The sequence below is a fragment of the Pteropus medius genome, unplaced genomic scaffold (genome assembly GCF_902729225.1).
Source record: "Pteropus medius unplaced genomic scaffold, Ma_sr-lr_union100, whole genome shotgun sequence".
Taxonomy (NCBI): domain Eukaryota; kingdom Metazoa; phylum Chordata; class Mammalia; order Chiroptera; family Pteropodidae; genus Pteropus; species Pteropus medius.
The window spans coordinates 8,882,128-8,897,914 of NW_024349804.1; the positions used below are offsets into that span (position 1 = coordinate 8,882,128).

The 15,787-nt window shown below is 43.0% G+C and overlaps 1 long non-coding RNA gene across 2 annotated transcripts in view; it reads left to right on the forward strand.

The window, feature by feature from the left end:
* LOC120582839 (uncharacterized) overlaps positions 1 to 15,787 on the forward strand; it is a 335,322-nt gene that overhangs the window by 48,125 nt on the left and 271,410 nt on the right. The window lies entirely within an intron of this gene.

Here is a 15,787-nt window from a genome sequence, read left to right on the forward strand (position 1 = left end):
TGGTGAGCTGAAAATGGTCAGCAAGACGAGAAAGCCATGGCTGCTCGGAGATATCGTCTCCCCCCCCTTTCTCCCCTTCCTTCCTTCCCTTCCTCTCTTTCCCCACTTCCCTACCTTTCTCCCTCTTTTTCATTCCAGTGCAGGAAATAACACAGAATTGTCAACGTGCTGACAGTAGGCAGATTGTTCTGCTACTGCTGAACATCGACGCGATCCATATTATGCTTCCCAGTGCCACACACAGGGACAGGCACGCTCGGGTTACTGACCTGCCTGCAGAAGGCACCTTTGCAGTCTGTCTGTAGGACGATAATGGCTGTCCCCACGTTTCGGCATTACACGGAGGAGCTGCACTATAGCTATTAGGAGAGCAACAGTGAGAACCACAAAAATACAGTCAAAAAAAAAATAACGGTAGATAAAGAAACTAGGAATGCTTATCAATTAGGCATTTCTGTCCGAGAGTGAAGAAATTTCTGTCCCTGTGTAGATTGGGCTGAACTCAGATTGTCATCGGACAACAGGAAGACTAGAAATGGCGTGTCAGAGGGGCAGACGTGGGCCGGGCACTGTACGTAGTTTGTTCACCTTTCCTCTGTCCTGTGTGACTCTCCACTTCCAGGGGTGAGTGTCAAAGGACCTCGTTAAATCCGTTCCCCTCCCACCCTTCCGCGGGTGGATTTTAATGACCTTTTCCCGTAGACATCCCTTCTCCCTCCCGTCGTCCTCACGCCTCAGCCAGTCAAACATTGCCATACGCAGAAGATATGCCGTCATCCCCATCCCCCATTATCCACAGGGGCTGCGTTCCGGGACCCCCAGTAGGTTCTGGAAACTGCGGTGAGTCCCGAACCCCATGCAGATTGTGCATCTTCTTGTACATACATGCGTTTACGGCTTCTCCTTGGTATATCTGAATCACCAGCATCCCAACTCTTGCACCTCGGGTCCATTATTAAGTAAAATAAGGGTGACTTGAACACAAGCGCTGTGGTAACGGGACAGTCGATCTGATAACCGAGACAGCTCCAGAGTGACCAGTGGGAGCAGATACAGCATGGAGATGCTGGACAAAGGGATGATTCACGTCCCAGGTGAGACAGAGCTGGATATCTAGAGACTTCATCATGCTGCTTGGGATCATGGGGTACCCCTGCATTATTGAAGGGCGTGTTTCCTCTGTCTGAGAGAGTCCAAGGACTCTCGGACAGGGGCTGCGTCGGTTTACGGCACATCCGTACAGATCTGCATATAGTTCTTTTCCCTGTTGTCTGGATTCGGTTATTCTCAATGTATTCTCAAATACTATCAGATATTAAGACCTTAACCAAATATTGGAGTTAAGCATCTCACCTCCAGGGTGGGCAAACCAGGTAAGCAGCTTCTGCCCACCGACGGGCACACCTGAGCAGGGCTAACTCTGGTCGAGGTGCTCTGTGCATTACAAAAACGCCTTTGTAAACCACAAAATGCTCTTCAGATGTAAGTGGGAATGATTTCTGCCCTGCCCTAACAGTCTTCTGCACTCAATAAGTCATGCGTTCACAGTGGTCTCTTTATGAAACTCCCCGCTCCCCCGTTTATGAGTGAGTAACTTGATACAGCTTTTTGGTGCCTTCTTTGTCTGTAGGTAAATAGCTCTAGGGGCAGTTACGAGTCCCCCCCTCTCCCCCAGAATGCTCACCACCCTGTGAGTACTGGAGTGGAGCTGTCACGTCTTTTACTTGAGAACCTCACAGCAACCCTGTGTGAGAGGGAAAATAGTACCCATTTTACAGATGAAGAAACTGAGGCTCAGAGAGGCCAAGCCACCTGTTCACGGTCTTCAGCCCGAGAATACACTAACCATTAGACCCTCGGCGAGGTTAGGGGTGAGGGCGAGGGCTGCCTTGCTCGCTGTCGTGACTCTGGAACTTAGTGTTTAGGGCAGCTCAGTCATGTCTGCGAAGGTCACATGGGCGAAGGAACAGGTGATCGCGTGGGGATCAACTGCGGTGTCTGAACCCCCCAGGGCCTCCCCAGCCTGGTGTCTGGCATGTGGAAGTTCTCAGTGGATTTGCGGTGAGGACGAGTGAATGAATGAATGAGGGGGTGCCTCTGTGAGGGTCAGACATGGGGGCAGGGGTTATACGTCACTTCCCTGGGCTCATCTCCAGGTTCTGGGACAAGGACATTTCTTGGGGTTCTGGTCAGTCCTCCTTGATAGTTCTAGCGGAAGCCTCAGCAGCGGGGCCTGGGAAGCTCCCTGTTCTCGGCACACCAGGGGACTGTGGGAGCACACGCCAGTCAGAGGTATGCTCTTCTATAGAAAGCAGACCTGGAATGTGAATTGGACATCCCAGGAGGCCGTCATCTGCTGCTTTACTGTCCTTGGGGCCATATATAGGCATCTCCTGCCCCATAGACAGCAACAAAAAAATTCACCGCCCATGCCCCGTGAGAAGCAGCATCTCGGCGCCCCAGGCCCCTCGTCCTGGCTCCTGCTTGTCGTTGGCCTGTTTCAGAGCTTTCACAGATGCCAGGGAGGCCCCGCGCTCTGCTCCTCTTCTTCAGAGGAATATTTGATACTTGACCTCTTGTCCCAATGAGTCCGCTGCTCTGTGCATTTGAAATGTCCCCCTGCTTGCGTCTGTGCTGTTGGATGTTCTCTGCCGAGGCTTCGCCACTTCCAGGCTGAGGGGTGAAAAGGAGATGTAATCTTCTTTTGTCCCATCTGTTCTTTCTGTCTCTGGAACAAGCATGTTTTGTTCAGATAAGGACAGCCTCTGCGCTGGGATCCACATCCACTGCCCAGGGCTTGGCCTTGACGTTCCCACTGTTTGTCCAGTTGGTGACTCAGTTGCCTTGACTGTAAAATGAAGGCCCTAAGACCTGTCTTGCCCAGCAGGCTTGATGTCTGTCCGTTTTGGCTTAAATCAGTCCTTCTAGGATGACTTCTAGAAGTGGCTTGTTGGTTAAAATAAGCTTTTTTTTTTTTTTTTTTAAATCATTTCCCATTTCCTCCTTAGAGCATAATCCATGTTAATTAAAAGAAAACCAATGAAAAAAAAAGCAAAATAATTGATGCCAGCCAAAGATTGATGTGTATAATAATCACCCATTGCCTAAGTCTAAACTCTTTAATAAGCCGAAAGGCCCCTTTGCTCATTCTGTGTGTCTCCTTGGGGGTGGAGTGGGGTGGAAGGCAGTTAACATCGCTCACACCTACCGTGTGCTGTGATATGAGCCCCTTTGTCACGCGGCTGTAAAACCTGAGGCTCCACCGAGTCAGTCGTCTGCCAAGCGAGCGCTTTCGTTAGCGTGGGGGTGGGGGTGCGCCCACACCTCTCTAACCTCCCAGGTGGGGGTGGGGGTGCGCCCACACCTCTCTAATCTCCCAGGTGGGGGCGGGGGTACGCCCACACCTCTCTAACCTCCCAGGTGGGGGCGGGGGTGCGCCCACACCTCTCTAACCTAACTTCCCAGGTACAGCTCATCTCTGCCTCACCCTCTTCCCAGAAAGAAATGGTCCGTAGAAAACTCCCGGATGGCCCATCGTTGGGAATGTCGCCGTCTTTGTGCCTAAGGGACCTTGGATACAAAACGACTGTACGGCGTTTTGAAACAGGATGAAATTACATGATTTATCATGTTGCCCGAAACGAAGAGTTTTGGGATGTTTTCAGAGGAGAAGGCGCTAGGAGAATGTGTCTGTCTGTGAGCTCGTGAGTCAGTGGCATTAACAGTCAACGAGCATCAGCTGTGCGCCTGGATCTCATTTAAGCCCTTTAAATAATCTTCCCAGACAGATATTTCTTTTTTATGATGTTTCGATTTATTTTTACTTTCATCCTGAAAAATTTTCAAATATATAGAACACTAGAAATAATGTAACACATCCTTATTTCGCTCATCGAGACCAGCAGTAATGATCAATTTTCCACTTCTACTTTCTTTTTTTCTCTGCTTAATTATTTTAAAGTATAGATGTCATGACATTTCACCCGTAAATATCCCAGTATGCATCTCTAAGGTATAAGGGATTTTCCAGTATAATTATAATACCATTATGACATTTAAGAGACAGGTGCCCATGTTAAGATGAGGACATACGTTCAGATCTGTTTCAAGCTCCAGACAAGGAGACCATGCTTGGGTGCCTGGAAGATGACCCACGTTTTTCTTGTCGTGCTATGTGCTGAGTTAAAGAGCTTACATTTTGGAGGGTGAACTCCCTACGTGCCCACTTAAGAGGGGCCTAAGATGGTGTTTGGAGGGACTGTGGGCTCTGCGAGCACCGGTGTTTGAGGCTTTCCATTTTTCATTCCCTTTCATACACTTGATGCCACTCGGAGTGCAGAGAATGATTAGGCCCCCAGGCAGCATAGCTAGCTCGGCACGGTCTACTTCTAACTTCAAATTCTTCTTAAGAATCCTGGTTATATTTTTAAAAGGATGAATTCTGCTTTATAATCTTCCCAAGTGGATTTTAATATGTATTCGTGACTCTATTTGTTCATTTATACAACAAGTATCTTTTGAGAAAATACTGTGCCGTAGCACCGGATGCTTGTTTCTCAAGTCGGACCTGAGAGTGGACTATTTTCATCTCCACCCCCCCGCTCCACTTTTCTAGTGAAATCGGCACTTCACATGAGACACCACGTTGCTCGCATGGCTTCCTGTGTCCCCTTTTCTCTTCGGCACACTTTGCTTTGCCCAAGCACCGAGCTTGGAAAAGGGGAACCTCGAGGTCTCAGGCCCCACGGAGCAGGAGGTGTCCCAGGGCGTCGATGGATGGAGCGTCCGGCGGGCACAGTGCTTGTGAGTTGGCCGCTGGTGGTTCACGGTCTGGTTCACAGAGAATCAATTCACTGGGCCTTCACTGCACGCCTGCTGCGTGCGGGACTTTGATGGGCCTAAAAAGGAAGATAAGGCAGGTTCCTGGGTTATGGAATGGGCTGATGGGTAGCAAACCGAGTATGTCACAGTGTTGTGGGGAGCGTGAGCGTTTTTGACTTCTAGCTAGCTGTTCTACAAGAATCTGTGATTATTTATTCGTTTATTTAACATATATTTATTGAAAAAAAAATCCACTTTAGGTGCTGCAGATGATAAAATAAACTGAGTCCCTGTCCTCATGAAGCTTATCTTCTGACATGGGATCGTAACCCGTCCAAAAAGCTTATGTTTGCCTAGCTGGCTGAGAGTTTCAAACTAATACACACACACACACACACACACACACACACACACACACACACACACACACACACACACAATTTTGATACAACATTCCGTGGAGTATGCAAGTGAGTCTTTTTTTCCACTTTTATCAGACAGGAAATTGAAGTCCAGAGAAATTAAGAGGCTTGTGGATAAAGCAACAGACCTGGAAATTTAAGGTCATGCTCTTTTCTCCTCATCACATGACTACAAGTCAGCCAGGTCCCTGCACTGTGTATAGCTCTGGGGACAGAAGGAGAAGGCTCCCCATTACATAGGTCTAGTCTTGACTCCTTCCCTGAGACCTGTTATTTAATGAAGTCAACAGAGAACGGTTACATTTCTCCATCTCCTTCCTTCATCCGTGCCTTCCCTGTCTTCCCTTCTAAGTGAGCAGCAGCATGAGTCACATGCTTGACTGAGCCAGCGGTCCCTGGCGCCAAAAAGGTTGGGTACCGCTCGCTGCTCGAATGGACTCAATTCCTCTTAGAACAAACTCCTGCCTCTTTCCCCTGCCTGCGAGAACTGCATGATCTGTTTCTTTCCTTCCTCACACTCACCTCCAGTCAACCCCTCCTCAGCCTGAGCCTCCAGCTCCAGGCTCATGCCGGCCACCCTGGTGCGCTTTTTGCTCCACGAGGACCCCGAGCTGATTTCCACTTTAGGGCCTTTGCTCTTTATCTTGATTTTCACATAGGCAAGCCCTTCTAATCAGTGAATTCTCAGATTAGTTGTTACTTCTTCAGAAAGGCCTTCTTCGATCAGCCTATCTAATGTAGCTCCCGACATTCTGTTACACTATCCTGTTTTAATGTTCCACATTATTACCAGTCTCTCTCTGATATTGCTCCTTGCTTATTTCCTGCCTGCCTATTGTGTTCTCCAATAGCAGATAAGCCCCAGTAGAACACAAATCTTGCCCATCATCTTCATTTCTATTTCCTCAATGCCCAGAACAATGTCTGGCACATAGTAAGTGCTCAACAGATATTTTTTGAGTGGAGGAATCGAAGAAATCAGGGCTGTTGCTCTCCGACTTTGAATAAATGTTACCAGCTTATTGCTCGAAGCAGCTGCTTGTCAACTGTGACCAGGTGAGGGGAGAGTGTGTGGATGGAGGGCTAAGTGGTCGTTCTCCAAGTAAGCAAGGTGTGGACCCAGTGAACACGCTCTTGGCTAACCTCGTCTTCCAGAGGCTCTCAGACGATAAATATGCAATGGGGACTCATTGCAGGTGCAGTGTTTTCAAGTTCGCCATCTCACATCCATGCGGTAATAACCCCGTGGCGTGACACTTAGCCACTTCATGGTACAGACGAGAAAATGATGCTCGGCAAGGTGAGTTAGCTTGTTCCAGGCCACCCGTCTCAGGAGAGTCAGAGCTGCAGCTTGCGCCCAGGGCCGTTTGCCTTCTGGGTCATGCATCATCTTCCTGCTCTACTGCCCTGGAAGCCAAGGCTACACTTGAGAGCAGGGCCTTTTTCAGATGACAGCAAGAAATACGCAGGTGACCAGGAAGTCATGACATATCTGAGTGGTTGACGTTCGAACTCTTGGTGAGTGGAGGAAGGGTGCGAGGCAGCCCTCCATTCCAGGATTGTTTGCTTTTAAAAAGAGCAGCTTCACCCCCCGGGTTTGGAAGAGGCTTCCTCAGAGAGGGCCCAGTCACGGGCGCCACATTCAAAATGCAAGAATGCCTGATTTGTGCTTTTTTGAATAGTAAAAAGAGCTCTGAAACATATTAAATTTTTATGAGGTGTGTTGCTGACTAAAATTTTTTTTGAGCAAATAATCATACAAAAAGAGTAAACCACATACTTAAAATTAAAACCTCCAAATAAGAAAAATATTTATTAAATAAACTTTCACCAAGCCACAGTGACCTTTCTAATGGGCCTTCTTCCTGAAATATTGAGCCAATTCAATTCTTGGAATGATTTTAATTAACAAATTGATGGGTCATTGTCAGAGCATGCGTGAGGTGTGGACTGTCATCGAGTGAGAGAATCCTGGGTGAAAAGCTGAAGGACCCGGCGAGTCTCATCCCATCATTAACTGTGTGACCTCGGGAAGCCAGATAAACTCTTTGGGGTGCAGTTTCCCAATCTTTAAAATAGAGATAGTGGAATATCCCCTCATTGCCTTTTAAGATGATTGTGAAAATCAAATGACTAATGGATGTGAGAACACACTGAGGTGTAATGGAGACTTAAAGCACTCACCGATGATATTAACAGCACTAATTATCTCAGCAATAATAATGAGCAGACTTATTTGCAATACCCCAGAGATGGAGACTTTTATCTTCGCACTCTTCTCTTGACCTTTCTTGTAGCCCTTTCCCAAGGGCTTTTAAGACTTTCACCTTAGAAGAAATCGTATTTGCTATTTTTATCAAGTTTGGTACAAATCTTGTCTGTTCCCTCGGGTCTACCTATTCATGAGACTTCTAAAAACTTTTCTTGCTCTTAGTTCCATTTTCCTTCGGGCCATCCCGTTATCTTCCTGTCACTTACCAGAGCAAATTTATTCCGTGGCACCCCACTGACCATCAAAAACAACACCCTACTATGTGAACTTCCAGTGCGATCTCAGCTCTCCATCATCCAGTCTCAGTTGGCTTCAGCAAGATGGGCGTCTTCCTTGTTGTCTGAAAGCCCGTTATATTTTCCCTCCTTCTTATCTGTGCATTTGCTGCTGCTCTTCTTAGGATGCTCTTTTTTCCCTCAAATGTCCAACTCGAGTGATTCGGCCTGGGGCTGCATTTTCATGGCAGTTCTGCTCTTTTAATGCTTTCATGACTTTTGTCGCCTCTGATGTGACATGTTGTCCTTGTTGGAGCTCATTTGTTTAATCTGTTGAGAGGCTGGCCAATCAGACTCTTCCTCATTGTTTCCCAAATTTATTGCTGATGCACTGTCTTTCGAGTCTTTGACACAGCTCACGGCGAGAAATATATCTCACATGGATGCCCAACACGCACACACATACACACGGGAATGTGAAATAAAAATAGTTCCTTTTTTCCTGCTTGATGTTAGATGTTGATGATCCCTTATAGTTCTGCACTTTGCCCCATTTTCTCATTCTATTTCGAAGAGTCTCCCTATTACTAAAATTCTGATGACTGTTAATTCTACATCTCTGGCCAAGATCTCAATAAATATTCATTGAAAAAAAGGATGAATGAAGTACAATCTCTTCTAAGTCAAGAATCAAATATCAGGTACTTGGAGTTTGCCTTTGATGTCTCACAGCAACTAAAATACCACATGTCTCAACAGTTATCCTTTTTCCTCTCTGGATCCTCTTTTTCTGCCTCAGTTAGTGATTTGCATAAGACTAGGAATTATCTATCCTAAATTATTCCCCTCACCCCTCACTTAATCATTTAGGGCCCTCTGTCAATATTCGAGCGCTTAAATATCAGCCAGGTTTTCTCCTCTTTACCATGTCTATTGCTGCTACTCTCCTAGTGCAGAGGCTTATTATCTCTTGCCGGGAATATATCAATGGCTTCACAACTGACGTGTCAGTCTCTAATATTGTTCCATTTCCGTTGAATCTTCCATGATCGAAGTGTCAATTTGCACCTTGTATTATGTTGGTACAGTATAAATTTTGTAAATGGCATATAAGTACTTAATAAGATGAATTCAGCAAATTTCTTTTTAGAATTTAAAATGTTTTTGTTATCATAAAGGATCTTCTTATATCTTAAAATTTATTTTTTTGAGATATATAGGAAAAACTATTTTAACATATACATTCGTGACCAGCCACGTTATTGAACTATCTTAGTAGTTAGAAAGTCTGTTGTTCATTTTTTGTGGGGGAGGGGGAGATTTTCTAGGTATACAGTAATATACTTTCAAAAAATGAAAACTTTTTATTTAGGAGATATTTACAAATCTTATTTCTTTATTTTATCTTATTTTATTATCCAGAATAATAAAGTAGGGGTATCTATTCTTGTCTCACCCTTAACTTTCATAGGAAGTCATCTGATATACCATAGTGAAGGATGATGCTGTCAATGAATTTTAAGATCAATATTCTTTGTCAAGTTAAAGAAATAGTCTTCTATTCACTTTTACTGAGATTTAAAATCAACATTAGTGGATTTTGAATTTTATGTAAATTATTTAAGAATTTGTTAAAATGGATACATGGCTTTAGTCTATTAGTTCATTGATGTGATAAATTATATTAATAACACCCTGTAGGAAGTCGTGTGTGACTTTGTAGTAATATTATGGCAGCTGGTAAGGGGAACCAGGAATAACTGAATCCTATCTCAAGTTCTTGTGCCCCCCTTACTGATGAAGTTCCTAAAAGGGAAATATGCACAGGGAATTACAGGGAAGGTCATATTTCAATTTAAAGAACTCTGGAAGGCAAGGCTGGAGCACATAGAACACCAATTTTTACTAAGCTATTTTGGCTTCAGATTAAAGTAGGTGAAGGCAATTATTACTTTATTTCACTATACCCAAACCCGACCCTGAGTCTCAGATTTTTACACTCTGGTCCCATGAAAAGAAGATGTAGAAGAGAGAAGATGGCTGGTCTTGCTTGGAGAAAGGTCTAAGTAAGCTTGTGACATCTGCTGTATAGATAGAAGGGAACAAGACAGCCATCACGTCTATTTGAAGACTTTCCTGTTATAAAAACAGTCTTACTTTCTGGAATAAACCCATTAACAAATTCTATTGGTTCTTCTAAAACACATTCAGAATCTGAAATATTCTCACCACCGCCACTGCTTCCCTGTGGTACTGGCCACCATGAACTCCGGCCTGAATTGTAAGAATAGCTTCCGGGATGCTCCACGGCCTTTGTCCTCGCTCCTAAAAATGTATTTTCCACTGAGTTCCAGGGCAATTCTTTGAACTCAAAACACAAGACAGATTATACCACTTCTCCGTTCAAGCCCCTCCCATGCCGCCCATCTTAGTTGGCGTGAAACCCCAAATCCCTCCCCTGGTTTATGAATCCCTGCCTGAGCCGCCCCCGTCCGTCACCTCTCTGATTTTCCATCTCTTACTGTTCTCTCCCGGACCCCCTTAGCCACGTTAGCTCCCTTGCTGCGCTTTGAACACCCAGGCGTGGTTTCACCACAGGTCGTTCTTTCCCTAGCCTTGGATAGTTTCCTCACATGCACAAGCTCATTCTCACTGTGCTAAGTACTTGAGGTGGACCCTTTGAGGATCTCCAGAGTTTTCTCTCTGATCCGAACAGCTCTGTCCTCCGTGATATACTTTTCCGAAAACCCTCTCAGCCTCTGTCCACCCCCAGACTCTCAGCTCCTTGTTCTCAAATCAGGGAGTGATGCTGGGCTCTGTCTGTGCTCCTGGTCTCTCCACCCCAGCCTGGAAACGCTCCAGGCAGTAAGCCCACTTTGTTTCTCGTCTCTTGTCTCGTCTCGTTTCTCGTCACCTGATAGCCAATGACTTGAAAACCACCGTTCTATATATTTTGTTCAGATTTTCTAGTTGTTTTAAGTGGAGTGGTAGCTCTGGTTCCTGTTACTCCATCTTGGCTAGAAGCAGACCTTCTCAGCACTTCTTAACGTCTCTCTCCTGCTTTAGTTTTCCTCCATAGCACTTACTAACATTCGACAAGTCTATCTGTTTCCTATTTATTTACTTATTGTCTGACTTTCTTCCCATTAGAATATAATTCTACAAAGGATCTTTATTGGTTCGCTCATATATCTTTTGACTCAGAGAAAGGGCTGGCATGTCGTAGGCACTCATTTATTAAGTACATGAATGTAGAGAGTGCTAGCATCAAGAAGAATTTTCTGAGACCATCAGGCTGTGGTTGTAGGTCTACAAGAAATCCTCCATGTCATCAGGATCTGTATTTGTGGGCTGGATACTCAGTTGCAACAGTCTCTCACCTCCTTGGTCAACACCCCTCTTGGTGGAAGACTTTCTTATTCCTCTTGCCATTTCCCTTAAAGAACTTTGCTTACCCAACACTCCTTAACTGGATCAAACTCTGAGAAGCATGGATGGAGGGTTTTAAGTTTCTTTTTAAAATATAATCATTTTACAACCAAGCATATATATGTTTCTTCTCTATATCCAACCCTAAGCAGCTGCTACTTAATCCTCATCTCTTTCTTTATATAAAATGAATGTTAAAGGCCCTTTTAGCTCATAAGGGTGGAAGTTCAGGTGGGAATGTATCCAAGGGAAACTTTGGACTCACTCAGCAGGGGTGGGCCAGCTAAATAACAGCACCTTTTCCCACAGACTTCCCCTTGTCATAGCTCTGTGCAAGGATTTCCCATCTGTCAGCTGCTCCATTTAGCAGTTACTCACTTGAGGAACCTAAGTTAAGTGTGCGCATGTGTGACTGTGTGTGTGTGTGTGTGTGTGTGTGTGTGCGTGCGCGTGCGCGCGCGCATTGGAATATGTGAAGGTTCCTGGGATAATTTTTTAAATTTCTATTAGGGTTTTATTTTGGTTTCAGGGCTTTTGCAATGAGAGTCTCTTTCCTTTCATGCCTTATTGGCTCCTTGTCATCCTTTAGGTCTCAGCTCAAATATTTCTTTTTTAGAGAGAACTTTTCTTCCCAAACTGATTAATGAAGGTTTCTCCTGTTACAATCGTCCCATTTAACCTCCTTATTACCATAACAGCATTCTGTAAATATCTAGTTTGTTTATTAATTTCCTTGATTATTGTCAGTTTCTTCCTCTGATGTGACATCTACAAGGAGAGGAACTTTGTCTTATTCAATTCCTTTTCCCCTGTGCCTTTCATAGGGCCTGACACATAGTAGGTGTTTAGAAAATATGCATCGAGTGGATGCATGAATGAATTCACTAGGAGAACAAGGGACAAGAATAATAAAGAGGGGGTGCAGAATTTATGTGGCATTTTGCATTTACGTATGGCTGGAGAAAGAGCTGCAAAGACAGAGTGGAGTTTCAGGGCAAAGTCGAGAGGGCCTTGTAGGCCTGACATGGTAACGACTGGGCTTTACCCTTGAGGTGATGTGGGTCTGTGGAAGTGTTTACGCAAGGGAAGACACAGTCAGGTTTTTGTGTTCGAATGATCAGTCTTGCTGTGGGGTGGTGAATGGGTTGGAAGAGAATAAAGCATACTGCAAAGGGATCCCTTTGGACACTGTTGTAGTAATCCGAGTGAGAGAAGAGAAAACCCCCAAGGTCAATGACAGTGGAAGTGAAGGAATATTTGAAAGACTTGAGGTAGGGAAAAACGTTTTCATCGAAAGTGGGAACTAGAATGGAAAGGAGCGGAAACAGAGAAACTTAAATGGGTCAAGTAGAGCAAAGAAATATTGATATAAAATGAGTCTGGGTTGGACCTTAGTGCAAATGATGGAATGAGAACCTCCGAAGAGTCTTTCCCCCGTGAAAGCGTTGAGAACATTGGCAAAAATGGTCACAATAAACTCTTTCAAAACTGTGGAAGTTAACCAAAGATTTGAAGCAGTCTAGGGAGCCTTTATTCAAGAAAAACAGCTGAATATTTGTATGAAAAGTTGGTATGAACAGTGGAGTTTTAATCTCCCTCTTCCCATCCCCTCATTTCTAGCTCCATGGCAATCTTGAACACCAACAGCTTGTAAGCACAGTGAGTCCTAGCAGCCTGCCACCCAAGAACAGGGTTGGAATTCTTCCAAAGCCCTTTTTCTATAGAATTGCCATTTTTTATCTGTCTAGTGGTTTCCTGGAAGACCCAGTTCTTAAAGCTGTCATTATTTAACTGATTTAGAGCTCATCCAGGGTGAAAAAATCTTCTTCTTAGGGGCATTTGTTGAAAACCATGAAGATCGATTGCTTAATATCAGGGCTGGCTGAAAGAGTGGATAACAATGGGGATAAATAATACTCTAACCAAAAAGTTTAGGAAGAAAAGCTGGGGAATGACATCTCCGTATGGGACTTTGAAGAACTCTGACGTATTACTGAGAATCTAGAAGCCCACATGCATGCTTTGGCTTGTGCAGATCCTTGGGAAGGAACTGAGAAGGCTCTAAGCTCTCATCTGTGGCTGACTTTGAGGCTCTTCTCAGAGGGAACTGAAAGCTAAGGCAGAGTTATTAACTGCTTAGCTGAGTGTTGAAGGCGTTAACATTCACGCAGAACCTCTTGGCAAAGACTGGAAGACTTTTTGGTTTCAAGAATTGAAGGAAATCTGTAATTACTACCTGACCACTGAGCTAACAAAGCAGACAGTGGTGTTGACACATGTCAAAGAATATAGACTTTATAGAATCAATTTAGTAAAGTTACTAAACAAACAATAGCAGCAACAACAAGCAGCAAGGACAACAAATCCTGGTTGGACGATGGAGGAAGAATCTGATTTCCAGAACTGTCGCATTATTTAAAATGCTCAGTTTTGACAAATATCTATGAGATATGCTAATAAACAAGAAAATATGGCCCTTACACAGGGAAAAAAGCAGTTGCTAAAAATCGAGGAAGTCTAGATGTTAGACTTACTAGACGAAGACTTAAAGCTATTTAAAATATGTTCAAAGAACTAATGAAAAACATGTCTAAAGAATTGAAAGCACGAGAACAATGTCTTGCCAAGTTGATAATATCAACAAAGAGATAGAAAGTATAAAAAGGAACCCAGTAGAAGTTCTGGAGTTGAAAAGTACAACAACTGAAATGAAGAATTCATTATAGGCTATCACTGTCAGATTTAAACAGGCAAGGAGGAAAAATCAGCAAACTCGAAGACAGGTAATTGAAATTATTCAGTCTGAGGAACAGAAAGAAAAAAGAATGAACTGAGCAGAGCCTGAGAGTTCCGTTGGACACTGTTAAGCATACCAACATACACATGATAAGAGTCTCAAAAGAGTGGGGTGGGGAGAAGAGATAGGAAGGAAAAATATTAGAAGAAATAATGGCTGAAAACTTTTCAAATATGATGGAAAACTTCACTGTACACACCCAAGAATCTTAATGAACTGCAAATAGGCTGAACTTGAAGAGACACACACTTTTACGTACTATAATCGAAGACAGAATCTTGAAGGCAGCAAGAGAGATGTGACAGATGATGTGCAAGGGACCTCAGTAAGAGTAACGGCTTGTTTCTCAACAGGAACCAAGGAGCCCAGAAGACAGTGGCAGATTCAAGACACTAAAAAAATAGTATAGATGAAGAATTTTTTTTCACATAAGTATCCCTCAAAAATAAGGTGAAATTATGACGTTTCAAGATAAACAAAACAGAAAAATAAACAAAACAGAAGATAAACAAAACAGAAAAATTGTCATCAGTGTATCTACCTTATAAAAATACTAGAGAAATCCTTCAAACTGAAATAAACTCAGAGTAACTTGAATCTATGTGAAAAATACAGGACATCAGTAAAGGTAACTGCACAGGAAAATACAAAATACAGTATAAATGCATTTTTTTATATGTAACTTTTCCTCCTGCCTGATTTAAAAGACAAATGCATAAAGCAATAATTATAAATCTGTGTTGATGGGCATGCAATATGTGAAGATATAATTCGTATGAAAATAACAACACAAAGGAGGAGTGAGTTTCCTATACTATTGAAATTAAGTTAGTATTAACCTGAGCTAGATTGTTATAAATTTAAATATGTATTATAATTCCAGGGCAAACACTAAGAAAATGACTATAAGAAAACAGTGAAAGAAACAAGGGGATTAAAATATCAGACTAAAAAATACCTATTAACACAAAAGAATATGATGACTTAAGGATAGAGAAAGATAAAAAGATATAAGACATAAGAAAGATATAAGAAAACAAATAGCAGACATAAATCCTACCATACCAAGAATTACATTAAATATAAATATATTAAAGACTCCAATTAAAAGACAGAGGTGAGCAGAATATTTACAAAATTATCCAACTATATGCTACGGACAAGAGACATAAATTCAAAGACAAAAAGATTGAAAGTAAAAGAATCGAAAAAGTTATACCATGCAAACGGTAACCAAAAGAGAGCTTAGTGGCTATACTGATATCAGACAATATAGACTTTAAGTAAAAAGAGTTTTAAGAGACAAGGGTATTATATGTAGGCAAAAGGATCAATTTACAAGAAGATATAACAATTATAAACCTATAATTAAAGTTAACCTAACAATAGAGCCCAAAATACATGAAGCAAAAACTGACAGAATTGAAGGAAGATGAAGGCAATTCAACAATAACAGTTGGAGACTTCAACACCTCACTTGGGGTAATGAATAGAACTAGGAAGAAGATCAAGAAAGAAAGAAAGATTTGAACAAGACTATAAATCAATTGGATCTAACAGATATCTACAGAACATTCCCCCCAACAACAGCAGAATAAAATAAACCTGAAGCATGGAATCAGGTAGGAAAGGAATAAAGAGCGAGGATAGGGAATTAGTATGAACCACAAAGCCGGGGCCAGAGTGGGTTCCCACGTTTTTGTCCCAGATCTTAATGACACTCAGGTGAATTTTTCTGACATGAACCATTTCCATCAGGATTTAACCCCTAACTCAGTCATTCAAGTCATGATACTCCTTCTCACTCACAGGTAAACCCTTGGGTTTAATA